The sequence below is a fragment of the Equus quagga genome, chromosome 5 (assembly GCF_021613505.1).
Source record: "Equus quagga isolate Etosha38 chromosome 5, UCLA_HA_Equagga_1.0, whole genome shotgun sequence".
Lineage (NCBI taxonomy): Eukaryota > Metazoa > Chordata > Mammalia > Perissodactyla > Equidae > Equus > Equus quagga.
In genome coordinates, this window is record NC_060271.1 from 79775451 (window position 1) to 79798695 (window position 23245).

Consider the following 23245-nt stretch of genomic DNA (forward strand, 5'->3'; position numbering starts at 1 on the left):
ACAACATGAGATTTTATTATTTATTGGTTACTTGTTCATTGTGAGTCTCTTCCACTAGAGAATAAGCACCATGGGTGCATCTTCATTGTCTTATTCATAATATATACCCAGAACCTAGATCGGAACCTGGAACATCATTGCATATGGTCAATAATATTTGTTGAATGAATGAATTTATTTAGTTATGTCTTTATTATATTATTTGTATTAAGTATATAACATTTATTTCACTGTTATTTAATCTGACTTTAACTGCCCTTTTCATTTTTATCATTTATCCACTCATTGTGTAATCATTTATTAAGCTGCTACTTTGTGTTATGTATATCGTTAGCATGAGAGGTAGGAAGAGACAAAGATGTATAAAGTAAGACTTCCATTAAAAAATCCCCACTTCTGAGGGATAATATTCACAGTCCTTAGCAAGCAAAGACTGGACACCCTAAATCCAAGGGGAAAATAAGGTTTTATTTTTTTTAAAGCACTCAAGAAGCTAGGTTGTTTTTAGAAATGTGGAAGAGTCCTCTGCTTCCTTCCATCCCTTCCAAGGAGCCCAGCTCCCCAGTTTTCCTCAAAGGAACGCAGCGCCAGCCCCTAGCCAGCCTTGAGCAAAGCTCCTCCCTTTATAATTGACAGGTGGGGAAATCCCACGGAGGTCCGCCCCCACGCCCCTCCTGGCGAGACTGAGTGGCGCAACCAAGTGGGAGGGGCTGCTGTCTCAGCCAATGGAAGGAAGCAGGAGCAAGAGCCTGTGTAAACAAACCCAGAGGTGCTGCGTCTTGGGCTCCTCCCCCACGTGGGGGCTGGACGCGTCCCTGGCCCAATACCTATCCAGAACTAGCGTGGCCCTCTTTCAGCCAATCAGAGCCGGTGTCTCCCGCGAGGAGGCGCTCCACCGGGAGGGAAAGAACGAAGGGAGCGAAAAGACAGACGTTAATACCAATCAGAAGCTGGAACTTCTGAAGGAGTGGGCGGAAACTGCTTCACATTTAAACCAATAAGCACCACACGTGCTCGTCTAGGCGACTGAGCGGCATCCTCTTTGGTCCAATAGACGAGTGGGGCGGTGCCCAGCAACCAATGGCTTGGGTTCGGGGGCGGGGTGAGGAGCCAGTGTGCGGTAAGAGGTAACCTGGCGAGTGGTAGCGGCGCTTCTCCCGTGCTGTGGCTCACGCTTTGGTACTGGAGGCCGAGGCTGTTCTGGCGACGGCGACCTCTGCGGCGACGGCTGAGGCTCTCGGAGGAGTGGCGGAGTGCGGTCTGGAGGAGGGGCTTCTGGTCAGCCCAGGTGGGCTCGGGCGCCCGGGATAGTGGGGAGGGGACCCGCGGGAAGCCTCGCTCTCCCGGCTCTGGGGGCGCCCTGCGCCTCCCTTTCTGTCGCCGTCGGGGCTGAGGGGCGGCCCGCGCCTGCCCGAGCTCCTGTGGGGAGGGTGAGCCTGCGGGTCCCACGTCGCGGCCATCGGCGAGAAGGGGCGTCCGCTGGGGTTACCCTCTGCCCCTCGGGGGCGCTAGGGGGGATCTTAGTCCCTTTCTCCCCGCACAGGCGCGCTATTCCTTCCCCGCCCCCCGACTTCCCTGAGCCCCCTCCGCCCCCTTCTAATGCTCGGACTGAAATCTCGGGCTTGCGAGTTCCCCTCCCATCCCAGTGCAACAATGCTGGGCAAATAGACCGGTGCTGCATCCCCCGGTCCCCTTCTCCAGGCGGGAAGGGGGAGGAGTTGCGCGTTTTCGCCCCTCCCCCATTCTCTGGACTCCGAGCGTTCTCTGAGTTTTTTCTACTTCTTCCATCTCCCCCTTTACTCCAGCCCTCATTCTTGATACCTAATTTGAGTTAGGGACCTTGGCTGCTTCTCTTCTGCCTTCCTTTCCGCAAGTTAGTCTTTTACCCCCTCCCACCCCTTAAATTTCATTCTCCTGTCTCGTGGAAACTAACATTTTCCACTTGCCCCTTCCAGGCAGCTGGAAGGTGAGAGCAAGACAGGCGGAATACACTATACAGGCAGCTTTACAAGGTTGGGAACTTTAATCTGTTTTGTCAGGGGTAAACCATTCTTGTCTTCCTTAAAATGGTATTTGATCATTATTTCCTCTCTAGAGTCTTTGTCCCAATATTGTCGTTTTGGTGATAATTTCTGAAAATGCAGGCGAGAAGGGTTTACTAGCAGGAAGAAATTTTAAAATGTATTATTATTTTTTTAAGTAGATAGAATTGGATTATACTTTAAACAGCTTAACCGGAGTGGCAGAGAGTTTGCCGTATAAGTAAGGACCTGACCAGGCTAGTTTGTCGTAAAATATAGGACATGCCATAGCTCTACAGCAGAGTGTAATTTGATAACACTCAGCCTATGGATAATATAATATTGAATCAGTTCAAAAACATTCTCTGTTCTATAGAGAATTTGTATTCACCTTCGTGGTGTATCAGTTTGGTTTCAATAGTGTTGGTTGTAGCCATATGTTTCTAGATAATAGTGCAGACTATGTTGTGCCTAAATAAAATTATGCCAAGAATTTTACGGGGACGAACTCACTCACCACACTTAGTTTTAATTGAGACTTTAGAGTTTAGAAAGAATTAGTTTAGATGTTGGACAGTGAGGGTTTTGTTTTGGGCCATGGAGGAAACTGAAGTATTGGGATAAGCCTGATGGGCCTCTTAGGCTGTGTGTGTGTGAGAGAGCGTCTGGGAGAGAAAATACACGTGTAGGAAACCTAGTAGATTCTAACAGTGCTGAGTTTCATGACTTTACATAAATTGGAATTGTATTTCCTAGTTCTCAGTGGTGAAATAAACTCACTGCTTATAACACCATGCCCACTGTGTTTTGGCCAGAATTTTGCAAACTTTTGTGAAAAATTCTTATTGTTTTTCTTATTCTATTTGTAACATATGTATCGGTATGCTTCCTTGTATTTTACTATGGTAAGACTGACTTGTATATAGAGAAGTAAGTCTAATAGAGGGAATGAAAAGGAATCTTTACTCTGAGGAGGCAGCATTGTCTAATGGACCATATGTTTGAGCCCTGTTAATAAATCACACTAAAAAGAGGAAGATCTTAAAGCTGTTCTAACAAATGCCCATGTGTCTAGAACAATAAGAAGAATTTATGACAGAATTATTAGCAATCATCAAAGAAAAGTCCTGGACAAATTGGCAGTCTATGAGTTAGTCACTATTGTGAATTGGTCTAAGGCTGCAGTTGAAAACTGAAGTTATTTTTGTACGGTCTTTTTGGGTGTATTTGTCTTTAGTAATTACTCATTTGTGAATTTAAAGGACTATAGCTATGATTTCTTCCTAAAGACCTTGCCTTTAAGGAGTTCACGGTTTAATGGAAGAGACCTGTAAACCAAGAATTCAATGCAGGAGAGGTTCTGCAGTACAGGGTGTGTACAGGGCACAGAGAAGCACTGTGGCCCCATGTCAGAACACCTTCTCATGTCCTACTGCTCTGGACTTTCTGAAGTGCCATTTCCTGAACCTGCCTGTTATTTCACACACCTGGACCTCTCTCTGCAGGTGCTGCTCTTTCTCCTTTTCCACGTCATATGTGCCTGGTGAGGTCCTCTTTCAAAATCTTCTTGAAGCGGCTGGCCCGGTGGCGCAGCAGTTAAGTTCGCATGTTCCGCTTCTCGGCGGCCTGGGGTTCACAGGTTGGGATCCCAGGTGCGGACATGGCACCACTTATCAAGCCGTGCTGTGGTAGGCGTCTCACATATAAAGTAGAGGAAGATGGGCACGGATGTTAGCTCAGGGGCAGGCTTCCTCCGCAAAAAGAGGAGGACTGGCAGTAGTTAGCTCAGGGCTAATCCTCCTCCAAAAAAAAAAGAAAAAGTCTTCTTGAAGGCTGCCACTGGCCTCCACTCCATCCAAATAATTGTTTTCTATATCTTTCTGTTATTTTGTTATAAATAATTACAGTTGATTCTCATTAGTCAGTGTAATTATGGTCTATAAAGTCACCTAGAACACCAAATTAGCAAATACTGAACCATTGCAGGGAAAATATGTACATATATAAATATCTCACATCGAGTATAATCTTAAATCCTAAATATAACTCCTGACAGATTCTATTGCCTTTAATTTACAAAAGAGAAAATGAGGTTCAGAAGTGTTAAATGACTTGTCTGAGGCTGCCCCCTAACTGGTGCCAGAGTTAGGGTTCAAACCCTGTCCTACTGGCCCCAGAGCCAGAGCTTCTTGGACTACACTGCACTGCCCCCTACCGTCTGTGTCCTTTAGTCATCTCTGTGTGAGAGCTGAAACAAGAAGGCAGAATGCTGTCTTGTTCGACCTTAGCTGGGAACATGCCCAAGGGGTGACTCAAAACTTTTGCCACTCTGTGCAATCCTGTGAATGACTGTGAAAGCACCATGAGTCTTAATTTTTGGAGTTATACATGAATTTTGGCAAGTAGGTGAATTTGCAAATATGAGATCCACAAATTATGAGGATTAACTGTACTTGTAAATGACCCCTGGAGTCTCTTTCATGGTAACCCTCCCTCTAATCCACTGTAAAATGTTCCTTTAGCTTCTTTTAGAATTCATTCAGTTATTCATTTATTCAACAAATATTTATTAAACACTTACTATAAGCCAGGCTCTGTTTTAGACTGTGGTGAACAAACTAGAGATTGAGCTCCTGCCCTTGTAGATGTTATGTTCAAGTAAGAGGGACAGACAGTCTGGAGCTCAGGGGAGAGGTCCACGTTAGAATTATAGATTAACTTGACCAAGGTGAAACCCATTGTGCCCCCTCTTCACATCCCCCACAATACTGACTTCCAGAACATTTCTGTTCTCTGTGCGTAAACTCTTCCTTTTGAGTCTCTTTCCGTTGACCTTTGTCAGCCTCTACTTACCATTAGTCGATTTTGAGGCTATTTACCCATGTAACTGGTGGGTATTCTAGAAGAATCAGGCTGACCTGGTCTTTGATTTCTGGCTTTGCCACCTACCAACTGAGTGACTTTGGTCAAGCTATTGAAGCCTTTAAGCCTGTTTCCTAATTTCAAAAGTGGTAATATGCTGTGTTAGGCCATTGTAGGTTGCAAGGAAGAGGCACACACGTATCACCTTTGATGATGAGGGTTTTAATGAAAACTTGAAGGGAAATCATCTCAGCAGCCATATTGTCCCTTGGCTGTAGTGCTTTCAAAACCTTACAGAATGATAACTTAGCAGTATTTAGAATAGAATTTGAACTCTGGAGACCTGCCTTCTTTTATTTTGTTCACCACCATTTGTATTACCCAAGAGAAAGTATCTGATTGGATAGGTTTGTTGCTTTCTAAAACGGAGGGCCCCTATTGGACAGAATTTTGAGCCAAGCCCTGTCCTAGGTGATCTCCCTCAAGTTCAACCTATAGATCGTCCTTAGTTAGGGCTCTGAGTCCTGGTCCAGTTGTTTGTTGCCAAAAAAGTAGGGTTGGTTTCATGCATTGTCTGTCCCACAGACTGTAGCATGTACAAAAAGAGCCCCCAGGACACAGTTTCTTCAGAAGACAACTGAAGACTTCTTCAGAAGACAACTCCAGTGGAAATCCTTAGAGTTTCATGGACTTCTGTCCAATTCAAATATCTATCTAACATGATCATAAGTAATGTTTAATAAAGCAACAAACAAAGTAATTGATACATGTCATAATATTCCATAAATCTTCCTATTGGTGTTGCATTTCATATGATTATAGTGGGGTTATTTGTTCATGTGGCTGTTTTCCTCACTAGACCATGAGCTCCATGAGGGCAAGGTCCATATCTTCATCCTTCTGTCTTTGGCACTCAGTTCAGTGCCTGATAATATAGTAACAGATGCACAAACATATGACTTGAGGAATTCCTAACTCTTTCTGAAAGGATGGGGGGATATGAAGGCTTTCCAGAGAAGAGGTTGTTTAAGCTGATTCTTAAAGGATGCATAGTCTTGCCTTTTGGATGAATAAAACCTTGAGACAGTGTTCCAAGCAGGGACCAGCAGGTGCAAAGGCACAAAGATCTAAAAAAATAATGAAATTTGTTGAACACTTCTGGTAAATTGAAAAAACAAACAAAAAGCAAAGAAACAAAAATCACCTAAGTAAAAGCTAGGAATCGGTTTGGCCAGAGGTCCTGTCACAACTGAGTTAACCGTGACCACAGTTGCTCAGTTATGGATGCAAGCTTTAGGGAGAAAGCATAACATTCTTAAGTTGTTCATAGGGTATCAATAATGGTTTAGAAATACAAGTATTGAATTCTGGGAACTATTACCCTGTAGTGAAATTATTTACTTCTTCATCATGAAGCTCACATATGTCCTACACTGTTCAAGGTACTGAAAATATCATCAAACTTACTCTCAAAGACCTCACAAGCTAGTGAGGAGACAGATGGATGAACTGATTTACTATGTGGTAAGTGAGGTAATATGTGAATAAAATGCTAGCTAAACCAGGAGAAAGGAATATTTAGTAATATATGGAGCAGAGGAGGATGAGTTCTCAAATGAGGTGCTAATTGAGTTAGGCTTTGGTGGGTGAAGAGGAAGGAGTTCACTAGACTGAAAGCAAGGACTTTTTGAAGAATTAATGTTGTGTGGTAGGAAAGATTTAAGAATGATCCATGTTTCCCATATCCTATGGATGTTCAATTAATAGTTACATTTATTCAACCAGTTTCCCTGAGCACAAGGTGTGAATAATTATGCCACAGTAGAATTTTTTGTCAAGATAAACTGAGTTAAACAAAGGTTTCTGTAATGCAGGACCTCTCTAGAGCCTTTATTATGTCAATGACCATTGTGAATTGTGGATCTCCAAAAGGGGTACATTGTATTTGACCATGACTTCTCTTTTTCCCCTCTGCAGTATACCTACACATCTTTTGGAGCAGAATTATATGAGACATAGTTTGAGGAATGATGAGTTAAAATATATTTTTACCAGGGGCCAGCCTGGTGTCATAGTGGTTAAGTTCGCATGTTCCACTTCAGCAGCCTGGGGTTCACAGGTTGGGATCCCAGGTGTGGACCTACACACTGCTCATCAAGTCATGCTGTGGCGGCATCCTGCATGTGAAATACAGGAAGATTGGCATGGATGTTAGCTCAGGGCCAATCTTCCTTACCAAAAATAAATATATATATATATATATATATATGTATATTTATATATATATATATTTTTTTTTTTAATTACCAAGATTTATCAGTGATCTCTATGTGCATTGTAAAATAACCTGTATAATCTTATAGGAAAGAAGGGGAGACATTTGGAGAGAATAGCCAAGTTATTATCATCCTAGTCAGTAAGTCCCAAACTTTTAAAAAATTCTTAATCGTCCCCTCCCCTGAAAAGTATGGCTTATTCATATTTTGAAATTCCATAAGGTGATTGGAGACACCCCGCGGTGCTGCAGAACCAGAGCAGGAGTCTATGCTGGTAGCAAAGGCAAAGGTTGTCTTCAAAGTGAGAATCTTCCAGCTTAAGAGGATGCTACTTTTCTTATGCATGCTTTTTAGCCCATATTAGACTTACAGTTTGCCAGTTAGGTGTCTTATTGAGGAGGATATTGAAAACCCACAGCCTCCTCTGACTTTGGAGTTTTGGGAGTTGTATGTCAATGTTCTCCTTTCAGTGAGATCTGATCATAGGAGCATTAGGGACTGAGGCCTTATGCTGTGTAATTTTAACTCATTTATCAAATTCTGATTATGTGATTAACTCTCAAGGTATTCTTAAAATTAAGGAAGCAGCGATCATGTTTTTGTAGCACACTGGATTTGAAGTCAGAAGATCTAGGTTTGAAATTTGTTTCTGCCAGCTTTCTATTTGAATGACTTTGGGCAGAACTGCCTAACCATCTATTGCCTCCTTTTCCATTTGGATAAAATGAAAATACATAGGGTTAGTGTAAGAATTAAATGATGCACATAAACGTACTTTATGAGCTCTGAAGCACTGTACAGATACAAGACAGACTGAAGGAATGTATCCAGTTTAATTTGAATTAACATTTTGTTTTTAATTTTATATTGCAGAAATAGTACATATTTGCCATTGTAAAATTAAAAAGTATTGATAGGCAAAAAGGGGGGAAAAACTACAAAGTTCTCCTTAGATCCGCCATACATTTTGATGGATATATTTAATACTTTCTATGCATATTCATGCATATGCATGTGTGTATGTATGCTTTTTTTTAAATAGAAATGGCTTCATCTTGGGTGTTTTGTTTAGTCACTTTATTTTTGTGACATAAGTCCCCTAAGAGTACAATTGCTTGGTTCAAGGAATTATTAAGTCTTTTGCTACATATTGCTGTATATGAGAACCAGAAAAGAAGCTAACTTCTCAGCCTGGTGAACGTGTGACCTTGTGGTAGTCTAATATCCTGAACCACTTCAGAAGCTTCATGAAAGGCTCATTCAGAAGTGAACTTGATGTATGTATGTGTTTATGCTTGGCATTGTTTGTAATAGCGTGATAGGGATGACTCCAGTGTTTGTTAACAAGTAACTGGTTAAATAAACTTTGGTACATCCAAAACCATGGAATATTGTACAGTTGTAAAACAAGAATGAAGATCTGTGTACTGATATGAAAGAGCTCTAAGATATATTGCGATTTTTAGAAAAGGAACAAGGTATAGAACAGTGTGTTTAGTCTGCTAATGTTTGTGTTGAGAGAGAGAGAAGGAATATACATTCGTATTTGCTGTAATTGCAAAAAGAAATTCTGAAATGATGTATAAGTAACCAATAAAAGAACTGGGAGTGGGAATGGGATTTCATCATATGTCTTTGTATATATTTATATATGTAAACATTTTTTTGAATTGTGTTTGTATTACCTCTTCAAAAAATGAGTGAATGAATGAATGAATGAATGAAATGAGATTATGAGAAAGAGAAGAAAAAAGGATCTGAGGGGCTATCATCTTTTTGGTATCAGGTGAATACATAGCAACAGTAGCAAAGATTGGAAAAGTGGCCCCAGGAAGGGGTGGGCAGCCTTTTTTTTCTCCTTTTACTCAGTTTTGTGTATTTTAAAAATACTTTGAGAACAATAAAGCAATTTAAAACAACATTTCCAGATGTCAGTCTCTGTTGCTTTAATAGCTGCTTTCTTTTTCATATTCTCTTACGGTATTTTTTCATATGCATCCATATTATTTGCAATTGTAATCACACTTTTCATATTTTTAAACTTACTTGATTATATTTTTTTCTGTGTTCCTACAGAAGGACCTTTAAAAAAGTGAAGGTAGGGCAGCTTTGTCTAGCGCACATCCCAAAAGTGGGCTGACCGCCTCATGCGGCAGGAAGTCAAGCCCTCTAGTGTACATTTGACACACGTACTTGAGAAAGAATAGGAAAAAGAAAAGACTTAAATATGTAAATGAAAATAACATTTCTCCCTGATTATAGAAGAAACCATACTCTTAAATAATAATTCAGAAAAAATATAAATAAAAATGATCTTTAATTTTGCTACCCAAAACATTCTGATTTTTTTGCTTTTTAGACTTTTTTTATACATATAAACATTTTTAAAAGTAGAATCATAATATATATATGTTTCTGGCAACTATTGAGGTACTCATGTAGGTTTTTTTTTCCTTTGCCTGTTAATACAAAATACATTTTTATATTTCTTAATTTTAGACCATCCTTGCATTTCCAGGCTGAACCCTATTTGATCAAAATGTTTTTGTTTTGTTTTATTTTTAAATAAATTGCTTGATTTTATTTGCTCACGTTTCATTTGAAAGTATGTGTTTGTAGCATGGAAGTTGGTCTGTGGTTTTCTTTTATGCTATTTTTGTTGTGTTTAATGTGTTGAGCTACTTGTGTAGTAATCATTAGAAGGCTCTCTCCTTTTGTTTGTACTGTGAAACAGTTGCATGGGAATTACCTGCTTTTTGAAAGTAGGTTCTTTGTGAACTATAGACCGGTCTCACCCATCCATTAAAATGCAATAATCTCAGGGGAGGTGAAGTTTCAACATAGCGATTTTAGTGTTAACAGGGGCAGAACAGAACGTAATTACCTAGTGAGAGCTTACTTTTGTTTGATGATAGTGGTTTTGGTGTCTTTTTATTACGTAGGCTAGTGCTGATGTATGACACTCACCTTCAGGGTTTACGGCACCTTTGTTTTAATACTGTTGGACAGATGTAACTATGTTGTTCTGCAGCCTTGCAGACAGACGAAATGTGCCTGCCAGGGCTCTGCTTTATCCCCACTGAAAGCAAGAAGTAATATAGTAAAACTTTGCCTAGCTAGAAGCTTTTGAAGAATAGTATATTCTGGTTTAATTCTATTAACTTGGAGGTATGAAGGTGAAAAAAATCCTAAACTTTAATTCTCCGTTGAATGCAATTCTAAGATGTAGCAAATAATTGAACTTTTCTTCTCTAGTAAGTTTGATATATTCATACCTAGTTCATATTTTATTATATAGAATTCCTGAAGTGTCTGAGGTTCATATTATGAAGATTCTTTTTTCAAGCTTTAGATGTAAGAGGATGTAAATGGTATTGTATGAAATCAGAGCTGGATGGGATCTAATGCCTGTTAAGTATACATTTCAGACTAAATCTCTGATTGAGGCTTTTCTTATTTAACTCATAAAAATAAAACACACTAGATTGAGAGTAGGAGTTGTGAGAAGATTATGTCTTCTAATTAGATGTGTTTATTGTCATATCAAGATAGAATATATAGTACCCCTGGCTTTGTATCTACAGAAGGAAACACATTTTTCTACTTGCTGTGTACCAGTGGTTCTCAAATATAAGCATGCTTCAGAATCACCTGGAGGGCTTATTACAACACAGATTGCTGGGCCCCACCCCTGGTTTCTGATTCAATAGATCTGGGTCTGAGAATTTGCATTTCTACCAAGTTCCCAGGTGATACTGATGCTGATGGGCCGGGAACTATGTTTTGAGAACCACTGCTGTACAGTAACTGTAAATACTGGTAATCTAGTTCCAGAAGAAAGTTGAATTTGGTCTGGGAGTATAAGAAGGGGACAGGTTATGGAGCAAATCATGAAAGATTCAACCCTCTGTTGCCAACATAGTGATGAGTTCAGGTAAATAGCAGTACACAGTGACATAACACAATTCTTGTTTTATGGTTGGAAGCCCTAGACAAATACCGTGCAAGAAATCCGTTTTGTTTGCAAGGGTTAAAGACCAAGGGATTCTGGTCAAATAGGATTTAGTGATTAACCCCGTGGGAGTAGGGGTTGTTTATATGTCCTTTCTGTCTCCCCCGTCCCTTACCATTTAGCCTTGCTTTAGAAGGGTCCAATAATTTTTTTAACTGGGAAAGAACTTTGAGTCCTTATTAGATGGAAAGTTTTGTGTTTTTACAGGTATTAGCTATGTTCATTCTTAAGATTTCTTTTAAACGGTGGCTTAAGAGAATAAGAAACTTTTTCCAAAAAATAGAGAAATCTCTAGAATTATTTTATCTTTTTGGAATGTTGGAGAATGTAGTCTGCTACGTAAAACATCAAGCATGCTGTGGGTTTTTAATTGTTTTAGTGATTTGTCATCGTATTGTTTGAAGTAATACTAGTAATCCTTGTAGTCCCTCTGAAGATGGAAAAAAAAGGCCAAAATCATAGACCTAGCATAGAAGCTGGACACGGGAGACAGCTATGAAGGGATAAGTAGATAGACATAGACATGCACGTATATAATACACACATATGGATAATACACATACACACACATATATGTTTTTTAAATTATTATTATTTTAGCTAAAGACAAATATACCTATGCTGAACTTAGGCTTTATATAGAATCTTTGAGTTGAAGAGAAAGGAAACTTTGGAAGCCATACCTTTTCATAGAGGAGTTTTGCTTCAACAAGTTTTTCTCACTCGTCTACTACGTAATGTCTATTGTTCCCCTGCTAACAGCCTCATTTTTCAAGTTGACCAGCTGGTCCAGCGTTTGACTGTTGGAGAAATAACTTGTATTAGAAACAGTCAGTTGGGCAGACTCCCTACTTGGAAACATCCCTATGTTGCTCCCCTTAGCCTCTCAGAGAACAATTTGGGTGAGGAAGGGAGAGTAGAACTGGATCCCACAGACTAGACCAGTGGTTCGGAAGCTTGGCTGCACATTGGAAACAACCCACCAGCTTTCTAAAAGACAATATAGATTTGGGGCCCCACCACTAGACCTTGTGAATCATTATCTGCTAGTATGGAGCCTGGGAGTCTGCATTTTTAACAACTTCCTGAAGTAATTTTATGTAGCTAGCTGGGCTCTATGCCTGTGACCAGACCAGTGTTGGTGTCAGCTGAATTTTCACCAGCCTGTGGTAAAATAAGAAAAGTTAGGACCAAATAGTGTTTTTCATAAAGTTAAATTCATTTAATTTAAAGAATTGTCTTTTGCATTGAATTGAGGTCTTCCTGTGTTTTTTGGTCTCAAAATACCTTTTATAAAATGATGTTGATAAGGATATTTTTACCATCCTTACTTAGTTTAAAAAAATTATTCTAATCCTACGTTGTCAAAGTATTTTTGAAAACCTATTGGTGGTGAAATCCTAAAGATTGAATACCTCTGATCTAATCATTTTTGGGAATTGTTTTTAAAATGCTTTGGAATACAAGTCCATAGAGTGTCCAAAACCTTTGGCTAGATGAGTTTTGGAATTTAGAATTTTTCAGATTTTAGAGAGGCACTTTCTGTGTGTGTTATGTAATGCCCCAGTAGTCTCATGCAGCACCGTTAGTCATACACATTAATATTTCTGAGCAAAACAGGAGTATTCACACTATGTGGGATAAATGAAGGCTATATATAACTTCACATCAGTTCAGGCCAAGTTTTAGTGTCAGCTGAGTTTTGACATGAAACATATGGAAGATTTTTAGTTTTTAGAGCTTTTTGGATTTTGTAATTGCACATAAGGGATTATAGACCTGTTTGGAAGTCTGCTTTCTCATCCTAAAAGTGCCAGCAAGCTTCAAATTAAATGGAGCTGTGGTATGTTTATGGTAGAGAATATAATTTATTTTGATTTAAACACACTAGCATATAGTATGACCTTGTTTGTATTTTCCTTCCAAAGACGTAGTCCTTTTATTGAATAGCATTTTTCTTCAGCCTGGTTCCCACACTCCCCTTAGCAATATCTGAGAAAAATCAGAGTTTTATCTCATAGCCATTCTGGGCTAAAGTGGGAGGTGTGAGAGTATAGGGTAGTGGCTAAGAGCATGGGCCTTGGGAACAGAAAGACCTAAACTTAGGCTCCAATTCTGGCACTTACTAGATTGTACCTTAGGCAAGGTGTTTAATAACATTTCAGAGGAAGTGGCAGAGATTTCATCTGAAAAACTGGGGTAATAGCAGCACATACCTCATAGGATTGTTGTGAAGATTAAGAGAGAGAATGTTAGTGAAGTACTTAGAAGAGCTGTTATTATATTCTCATCTTTTTCCCTCGTATTTGGGTAGATCACTTGTTTCTTGTTTGTAGCTCGATTGTCCTCTGGAGCCCTCTCTTTCCCTTGAGGATCTGGGTAAACTTGCTTCAAACACTTCCCCAGTTCATGACCTACTTCTGTTCTGCCCTCACAATTTAGACATCAAATCCTGCCTTTTCAATAGTTTCCACACCCGAAAAATCCATAGGCTCTTAAGCTTTAGTTGGCTCTACTAGTTTCACTGAAAATTAAAAGTCTTAGGGTAGAGAGCACATTACGCATGGGAGGCCTTTCACTATGTGAAATGTCCCACTCTAGACTCATTTTTCTTCTTCTTTATTCCAGCACTGTGCTTCCATTAGCTAGGGAAACATTCCCCTTTCTCCCATAGAACAGTTCTGCTCTTACCCTGGCTCCTCAAGGACTCTCCTTCTATCCCAAGTTAATTTTCAAGGAGTTTGTCCCACCCAAAATGGTACTTTTCCTGAAAAGACTTCTAGTGAATAAAGTTTTCTCTGCCTGGTTACATATGTATTTAAACTGCTCAGCTCCTTTCTCCCCACTTTTCCGTGGTAGACAATCCTTTTCTGTAGAAATATATCAAATAAAGTGAGCATGTGGTCCCTTTTGGTGATTTTTGTTGGGATCCACAGTATGTATTTCTTCTAGTTTAGATAACTCCACTGTGGCAAGCTTTTATGCCTAGCTGATAGTTCATGAGAGGAATGTTATAGCCACATGGTGTTATTAAACACTAATACAGTAAACAAGAACATAGAAAAACATTTTCTAGAATAGAAGTAGGAATTTCTTTCCCCTCAAGGGTAATTTAGCCTGCCAAAAACAGATTCCTGAGTGATGATGTCATTGGCTTTGGGGAATAACTGTTAATACTCAATGAAGAGTGCTCAGCGAATATGCTAGCCCCTCAGAGCATGGGCTTCCTCCTAGGCAATGAAATTTAGAATACAGCATTCTAGAAATGGCAGTTAGTCAACAAATTATTTATTAAGGACTCAGTGGGTACACAGAGGCATGCTAGAAGCTGTAAAAGACTTGATTCTTGCCATCAAGAAAATTCTAAGGTTATAAATAGATTGTTTCCAAAACAAATAATGAGTAATTCTCACTCGAATATATACATGTAATCAAAAGTGAAATAGGGATGGAGGTGGGGGAGACCTTAGGCAGAGATGGTATTCAGGCTTCTATAGTGACATTTCTGATAGTATTATGCATTTAAAAAAAACAAGTTAAACTGTCATCAGATCAGTCTAAGACAGAGGCCTTCATTTTGTTATTGAAAAAAGTTACACGTATTTCATATGTAGTAATTCGTACATAGGAATGGTTTTGATGAAATGTTGTCTGCTTAAGACTTCAGTTCACAAGATGTCCCTGTTAATAGCATGTAATATCTTTTCGGACCTGGATATGGAGAAGTCAAAGTCCCTATGATGGCCATCATTTGATGTTATCCTGGGAGGAAGTAGAACTTGAGCACAGGTCCGGGGTACAGAGAGCTTGCCTCTGACTATCATCAAGTCTGTTCATTCTACCTTTGGAAGTGCCTTTGAATGCTTTATGGAGTGCATTTTATGTCTGTTCTGTACATTTCCAATAGGATAATAGTAATATCACAGAACATCCTTGAGCCATCGTTTCTAAAAGTTTGTGAGGTGTTAATAGGTGTTAGATTAAAAATGTAATAAATAGATAATAAATAAATAATTAAGGCAATTAATTAATTAGGGAAATGCTTGGTAGTTAAAGTTAAATAAGACTTCTCAGAGCAATGAATTTACTTGGCCCTTTTTTTTTCTTTTTTTTAAGCATAGAGCATTCACCAATTTGGGAACTGCTGATGTGAAACTTAGGGTAATTGGGATTTGGACTGTTCCACGTAGAGTTTGCCCCTGTATTAGAGGAATTGTTCTTAGTCTTTAGTCTTTCTATAATCAGAATCACCTATAGCAGTTAACAAGCAAAAATACAAATGTTGGGCCTTGACTCAAGCCTAACAAATCATGATATCTGAAAGGTATGATTGTGGAAAAGCTTCCAAGTGATTCTCTTGTACTCTAGAGAACCACTGGATAGGAATATGCCTTCTCAACACTTGCTAAATGCGTCCTTAGTCCTATTTGAGTATGCTTCTATTTTGTATTCTTGGCTCTGGTCCAGGGAGTAGACTATTGGAGTAATTAAGTTCAGCGTTGTCATTCTTCCCAAAGTGTCTGTATTCAGATTTTCAGATTCCTTTTCATCAGTAGGACAAATTTATGGGTTAGTATATGACACATTTTAAACCATAGTAGAAAGATTGTGTTCTGGTTATGTTGTCTTTCTAATCTGGCAGCCTTGAGTTGAATTTAGAAGATACTTCTGTTTGTAATTTAGTTTTGTTTTTAATGTGTTTTACTGTTAGGGAACCCAAGTGATTTTCCTCTTGTCAACTAATAAGCTTTTGAAAGCTTCTTGTCAACTTCTAATTGCAGGTGAGTTCACTTTTTTGTGTGCTTAACAAGCGCATTGATATTCTACTTGCAAGCCCTTTTCTTGCATCAAATGGAAGATAACTAATGGAGCATTTGTGTACTGAGGTCAAGATAGGAAAGCTTAACAGGGTGATTACTTCCTTCTTTCTGTTAAAGTCCATGCAGCTTCTCTGAGAACAGATGAAGTGGAAATAGAGAGCACAAGATCATTCTAATTAGAGATTGACCTGGAACCTATTTTTTAAATCTCTATATGCACATCCTATGTATCCTTCTCACTCTACCCCCTAAAAAGCTGAGCTACTCATCCTGCCTCCTTTCCACCTTGATTTCCCGCCAAACGATAGAGAAAAGTGGATGGGTTTATTTCCTTGGTAGAAGACTTTGTAAAGCAAGGAGACAGAGAAATTATTTTAATATAAAGTATAACATGGCATATTAAAAATCTATTCTACATGAATTTAAAAGCCTTTATAAAATTATTTCTTATATAGCTTTAAAATGTATATGTAAGTATATGTGTGTGTGTCTGTGTGTCTACACAGACACATGTATATGACCCTGCAAAAAATTAGAAGACAAAACAGAAAGTCACAATGCTGGCGTTTGATAGGTTTATCCAGCAACTGCTCAGGCAGCAACAGAAGCATTCCTGCCACTAGGAGAGTGAAATCTCCTGCCACTAGGAGAGTGAAATCTCCTGCCGTGAGCTAAGGATGTTTCCTGTGCCTTAGTAATGGATAAAACCTCTCTCTCCATGCTCTTCTTCCCTAGGCTCTGACTTCATGCTCACCATGCAACTATCTATTAACTAATTAAGAATCGAGGCATTTAGATTTTTAATCACATGAGTGTATTAGCTATTCAAAAAATTAAAAAACAGGGGCCGGCCCGATGGTGTAGTGGTTAAGTTTGTGTGCTCTGCTTTGGCAGCCCGGGATTCGCAGGTTCAGATCTTGGGTGCAGACCTACCCAGCATTCCTCAAGCCATGCTGTGGTGGTGTCCCACATAAAACAGAGGAAGACTGGCACAGATATTAGCTCAGTGACAATCTTCCTCAAGCAGAAAGAGAAAGGTTGGCAACAGATGTTAGCTCAGGGCCAATCTTCCTCACAAAACAAAACAAAAAAGCCAAATCTTCCTGCCTTCCCATGGCCTATACTATCAGTTATTCCTTCTATCTTCTTTATTTGTAGCCTCTCCCTCTCCACTAGAGTCTTTCTGTGAACATTTAAACATGCTTTAGACTCTCTAGTCTTCAAAAATAGTTTCCGGGGACCTCTTACCCCTCAAGTGTCTGTCCTTTCCTTGGCAGCCGGACTCCTTGAAAGAACTGTCTAATGCTTCCCGTCACCTGCAATTCATACCTCCTCAACTTGGCTTTCTCTCTCAGTTCTGTTTGTGGAAACTTTTCTCAATAAAGGTCATCAGAGACCTCCAAGGGTCTAAATTCTTTGGACGCTTCTCAGCCTTCCTCTTGGCCTTTCAGCAACCTCAACACACCCACCTTACTGGATGTATTAGTTCCCTGTGGCTACTATAACAAATTACTACAAACAACATAAATTTATTCTCTCACAGTTCTGGAAGGCAGAAGTCAAAAATCAAGGTGTCAGCAGGGCTGGACTCCCTCTGAAGGTTCCATGGGAGAATCTGTTCTTTGCCTCTTCAACTGCCGGTAGCTGTCGGCATTCCTTGACTTGAGGCCACATCACTCTAACCTCTGCCTCCATGGTCACATTGCCTCCTTCTCTCTGTCTCAAATCTCCCTCTGCTTTTCTCTTATAAGGGCACTTATCATTGGCTTTAGGGCCTACTGGGATAATCCAGGATGATCTACTTATCTCAGGGTCCTTAATTTGGTTACCTCTGCAAAGACCCCTCTTCCAGATAAGGTAGCCTTCGTAGGTAATAGGGATTAGGATTTGGACATGTCTTTTTTGTGGGCTACCATTCAACTCACTACATTGGGGTTCTGTCTTCTCTTGGTTTCTGTGATTCCACACTCTTCTGGTTTCCTTCTCAACTCTCTGGCTTCTTCTTCTCAGTTTTCTTTCCTGTATTCTCCTCCTCCTCTACCTGACTTTTTAAATTGTTTATATACAGCACATCTGGGTCTTGGACCTTCTTCTCATCTCACTTTGCCTTTTCTCCCTAGGCAACATCTTCTAGTCCCATGACTTCTGTTACTATTTATATAAACAACTACACAAAATTGCTGTATTTAGCCAGACCTCTCCTTTTCTTGATGCATGTAGACAACCTACTTAACATCACCATTTGAGTGTTTCAGAGGCATTCCAAATTAAAAGTGTCCAAAATAGAACTCATCACCCTTTTTACCCCCACTCTCCATCACCACCTAAGAAAAGTTTGCCCTTCCCACAGAGTTCCTTAGCTCAGTGAATGACATTACCATCCACCCAGTTGCCTGTGCCTAAGTTATCCTTGATATTTTCCCTCACTCTGTCTCCTCACTTCCAGTTCGTCACCCAGAATAACCTAAAATAGTTTTGGAATCTGCCTACTCTCTTCTTACTGCCATTATGTGAATCCAGGCAGCCACCATTTTTTTCTTCTGGATTAACACATTAACTGTCTTACTGGTCTGCCATTATCCACTCTTGTCTCTCCAATCCATTTTCCATATGGCAGCGTGAATGATTTCAAAATATATATTGAATTATGTCTCTGTGCTGCCAAGAACCCTTTTTAATGGCTTTCCTTGGTTTTAGGATGAAATCCAGAAGCCTTCATGTAGCCTCTAATGTCCTACATGATCTGGCCCCGTCTGCCTCAGCAACCTCACCCCTCTTCCTTGCCATTCTCACAGTGGTTCTCGTTTACCCTCCAACGGTATGCATACCTACCTTCTTTTAGTTCCTGAAAGTTCCTTCCTGCCTCTGAGTCTTTGCACATGCTTTTCCCTCTTCTCCCTATTGCTTGCTAACTTATATTCTTCAGGAATTGATAAAAATATTGCTTGCTCAGGGAAACCTTTCCTAACCATCCTCCACTTCTGGACTTGATTGGGTCCTTCTGTTGTTTTTTAATAGTCCCTTTTACTTCTGCTTTTATGACATGGATCATACTTATTCTTAATTATTTGCATGTCTCTTTCCTGAGAGAATATAAATACTACCAGGGCAAGGAACTTGTACCCTGTCAAAGCACCAGTCAAGCACAGTGCCTAGGGTAAATAGCACTCAGATGTTAATGACCAAGTGCACCTAATGACCTGAATTGCTGAGATGCAACTGAGAATGGACAAAACCTGAATCTGGTGGCAGCATATTTGAACTGAAATAAAATTTAAAACTGTTACCACAATATTTGATTTTAAAATGGTATTAACCAGACTAAACAAAGTTAATGAAACTGTAGTAAACAGAATAGTAGAGACTAGTTTTTATATCAACTGCTCAATAGATTTTTTTTCCAGGTAATTTAGTTTAAAGTCCCATGTATTCTTCACAGTCAAGCTATTATCATGGGCACAATCCAGGTTTATAGCCTCAGAAAAATCTCATTTACGTTCAAAAAATAGCTAGTTTTTGGTATGAGCATGTTGGATCTGAGTTGTGGATGTTCAAAGTGTTGAACTGATGAAGCATGTATTCTAGAAATAGCCTAGATACATTTAAAGTCCTGAAGTTCGTTATGGCTGGGAATGGAGGTCTCTATTTCAAGCCAGATATTTTAGACACAAGCCCTTGACCATGGTAAAGTGCTAAATCAAATGCTTGGCAGGCCTTAGCACCCCTATTTTGACTATGAACAGGCCTACATGCTCTCCCATCTTCAGCCAAAATGACTACTGTAATTTTCCATTTTGAGCATGTTTGCCTGTATATAAGAGGGAAAGTGAGGTGGAGGGGGAGTAAGTTTCAAATAGTTCTTAGATTTCATAATGCAGTATAGACATAGACCAGACATAAACTCTTTTATCTACTGTTGAGGTCAAATTGTTGAAGAACTTCTCCAGCAATGACCTACTTCAAGCTGCACATTTGTCCTCTTGATAGATAACAGGAAAGATATGGCAACTAGTGGTTTGTATGGCAGAGCTAGTTGTCATCGTTTATTGAATGCCTGTATTATCTATTGCTGTGTAACAACTTACCCAAAGCTTAGCAGGTTAAAACAACAAACATTTATTATCTTACAGTTTCTGTGAGTCAGGAATCTGGGAGCAGCTTAGCTGGGTGTCTCTGGCTCAGTCTCTCATGAAGTTAGTCAAGCTGTCAGCTGGGATGGCTGTCTCCTCTGAAGTCTCAGTTGGGAGAAGCTGAACTTCTAAGCCCACTCACCTGGTTGTTAACAGGATTCAGTTCCTTGTGACTTGGGCCTCTCCATAGAGTAGCTGACAGCGTGGCAGCCATTCTGATTCATGATCCTTCTTATGTAACCAGGCATTTCCCCCATCTCTGGAAGCTTTGGGGATATTTTCTTTGTCCTTACACGCTAGAATTTCTTGATGATATCCCTTGATATGGATGGAATCAAGTGAAATAATGAACGTGAAAGGTCAAAATAGGATGGTTAGAGAAACACTGTGCTCTTAGAGGGCAGCCATGGTGGATGTGAACTGGAGAGGAGCTGGGAACAGAAAGAGACTGTTACATGAAATTCTGGAACCGGGAGTCAGGGAGGTTACTGGCAATGGTCCTATTTTTACCTGATGTCTTCCCCAAGTTGGAAGGCATTCCCCAAATGCCTTACGTAGGAGTTACCAGTCTCTAGCAAAATCTCCCCATTCCCACTCTGCCACTGCAGTCGAGGGGAACATTAAGCACCAGTTCACTGTTACCCAGTAGGCCTGCAGACTAGCGTTGTTCTTAAACTAACCCAGGAACTCAGGTTGCTTAACTCCGGAGTCTGATACCTTCTTTGGTCTTCCTATATAGCACTATCTGGATATTTTTTTTTTAAAGTGAAGGTGGACTTATGTACCTTAAGTCAGAGCATAGGTATGAAGGTATTTTACAAATTGTTAAGCACTATACAAATAAAGTTGTTCAATTGCTGCTTTTTAGAGAAACCAAATTTTCCAATTGTATGGAAAACACAGGCTGAATGGCATAAAATACAAATCTGTACTGTATAGCCTACTGTGAGAGAACCACTTTCCTAGTATCTCAGTGTTTTCAACTCTTCTAACGTGTTTGCATTAAATTGGGTAACATCCTCATGTTGAGATTATGGTAATTTTCTATTCTCTTTCTCATGAACGGCTGCATCCTGCAATTTGCTTCTCTGTGCTCCGCCTTGCTCTTGAATTATTTTCTTTCTTCCTCTGCCTTCCCTTTTTCCTTATGGTCATGTGCACTTAGGGTTTAATTTTTGGGCAAAGGCAGATGTTTTTGAAAACTGAACTCTGATTCTCTGTGGATGATTTCCATATTGATGGGGTGAAATCACTGTGCTGGTTGTAATCAACTGCCAAATGAGTCTTTAGAAATATAAAACTGTATGACCTACTACCCAGCAAGGATCAGGACCTTTAAGAGTCTCTGTGCTTAGGAATACCCTACTTAGGTATGCAGTTGCCCTGGCATGTAGAGCAGACTTGCTTCTGTCATTGCTAATGCTGCAAATGGAAGTGGTGAAAATAAAGAACTGGTTCCCTCCCTTCTATAGCCTTATGGAATTATTATTATGGAGCAGTATTTGGAATAATCATTGATTTCTTTTGTCTCTATCTAAAATGTTAAACTGATATATTTCATACTAGGTGCCCTATTTAAGCCAACAATGAATTAAAGGGATTCTGTCTTAAATTCTTTTTGAACTATCAGTGAGTTGTTTTTCCATCTGTTCCTTACTCTTCACAATTCCACCTTGTCTTTTAAGAAGATTAGATTTTCTGATGTCCATAGCAGGTTAGAAAATTGCAAAAACTTTAAAGGGGAGTAAGCAATAATTTTTTAGTGTATCCAGAAGCAGAGAAAGACTTTTTCCTGGATGTTGCCAAGATAGAAATGAGTGAGGAAATTATTTGTTAAAAAAACTTAAAGATACCCCAAGGACAATGGGGGAGGGGGTGGAGTTGAGATTGAAGGGAGACAGGATAGAAAGGGAAAGTTGCCTAAGCACAATGATCCACAGGTATTTATTGAGTTCCTAGTATTGAGGTGTAAACCTCCATTTTACTGTTTAGGAGTTGCGAATCTAATTGGAAAGAGGAAAATTATGCATATGAAACATAACAATTAAGTATTATTAACCCCAGGCTCACTAGGGACAAGATCGTAGAGGAAGGAAGAGATGAGTAAAGACTGCAGTGGTTTTTGAAGAATGGGTGAGATTTAAATAAAGAACAGAAAAAAAACACCTTCCAGATGTGGGTGAACACACCAAAATGGATTTGGAAGCCAAAGTGTAAACAATTAAAAAAAATGTACATACTTTAAAAAGCCATAGAAAGACAGACAGACACATAAGCTGTAGACAAAAATTAAGGCCAGCAAAAACTACCACCAAAGATGTTAAGCAAACAAAATATTTTTTATTTATAAATTATTTTATGAAAAATAAAACTTATGACAAATATAATAAAAGTTTTTATAGAAAAACTGTTTTAAGGAAAAGATATATACCCTGATAGAAAAGTAGGCAAAAGTACTTGAGCAGAAAAATTACTTTAGCTAAAAGTGACAAAATAAGGAATATAAATGGCCCGTATGTATATCTCAAAATATTCAGCCTCAGTAAATATCAAAGAAATGAAAATGTAAATAATAAATTGCAAGTTTTCTCTTAGGAAATTGGCAGTGGTTTCAAAAATAATAATACTCATGAATGCAGAGGAACAAGCACTTACTACTGGTAAGAATTTAAATTCTTATGGCAATGTGGCAATAAATCAAGAGTCTTAAAAAAACAAACATACTTTCCAATATAGCAGTTGTATTTCTAGGAGTTATCATTTGGAAATCATTAGAAAGGTGAACAAAAGAAGTTCATCCAACCTTCATAATACAGGAACGTTGGAAACACCCCAAAACACAGTATGGCTATATTAACCTAGAAATGAGAAAAAGCAAATGATGGAGCATCATGCTATTCCTGTAAGAGTGGATACTTGGGGAATGTGTGTGTGTATCTGCATACACATGGGGGAAGTCAGGAAGGTTATATGCACCACATTGTTAATTGTTTTTAATGTTGGATGGTTGGACAACTGGTGACCTTAATTTTCTTTTTGCTTATCAATACAATGAACATATACCATTTTTTGAAATGTGTTTTAAGCAAAAACAGAGCTTGAGAATCAGAATAAGGGGCAGTTG

The 23245-nt window shown here is 39.3% G+C and overlaps 1 protein-coding gene across 1 annotated transcript in view; it reads left to right on the forward strand.

Annotated features, from left to right (window-relative positions):
- Positions 1–1117: 1117 nt before the first annotated feature.
- The window catches only part of PAIP2B (poly(A) binding protein interacting protein 2B), a 31678-nt gene continuing 9550 nt past the window's right edge, over positions 1118–23245 (forward strand). Inside the window, exon 1 of the mRNA XM_046661559.1 lies at positions 1118–1288. The gene's annotated coding sequence lies outside the window, so the exon portion shown is untranslated. The remainder of the gene's footprint in view (positions 1289–23245) is intronic.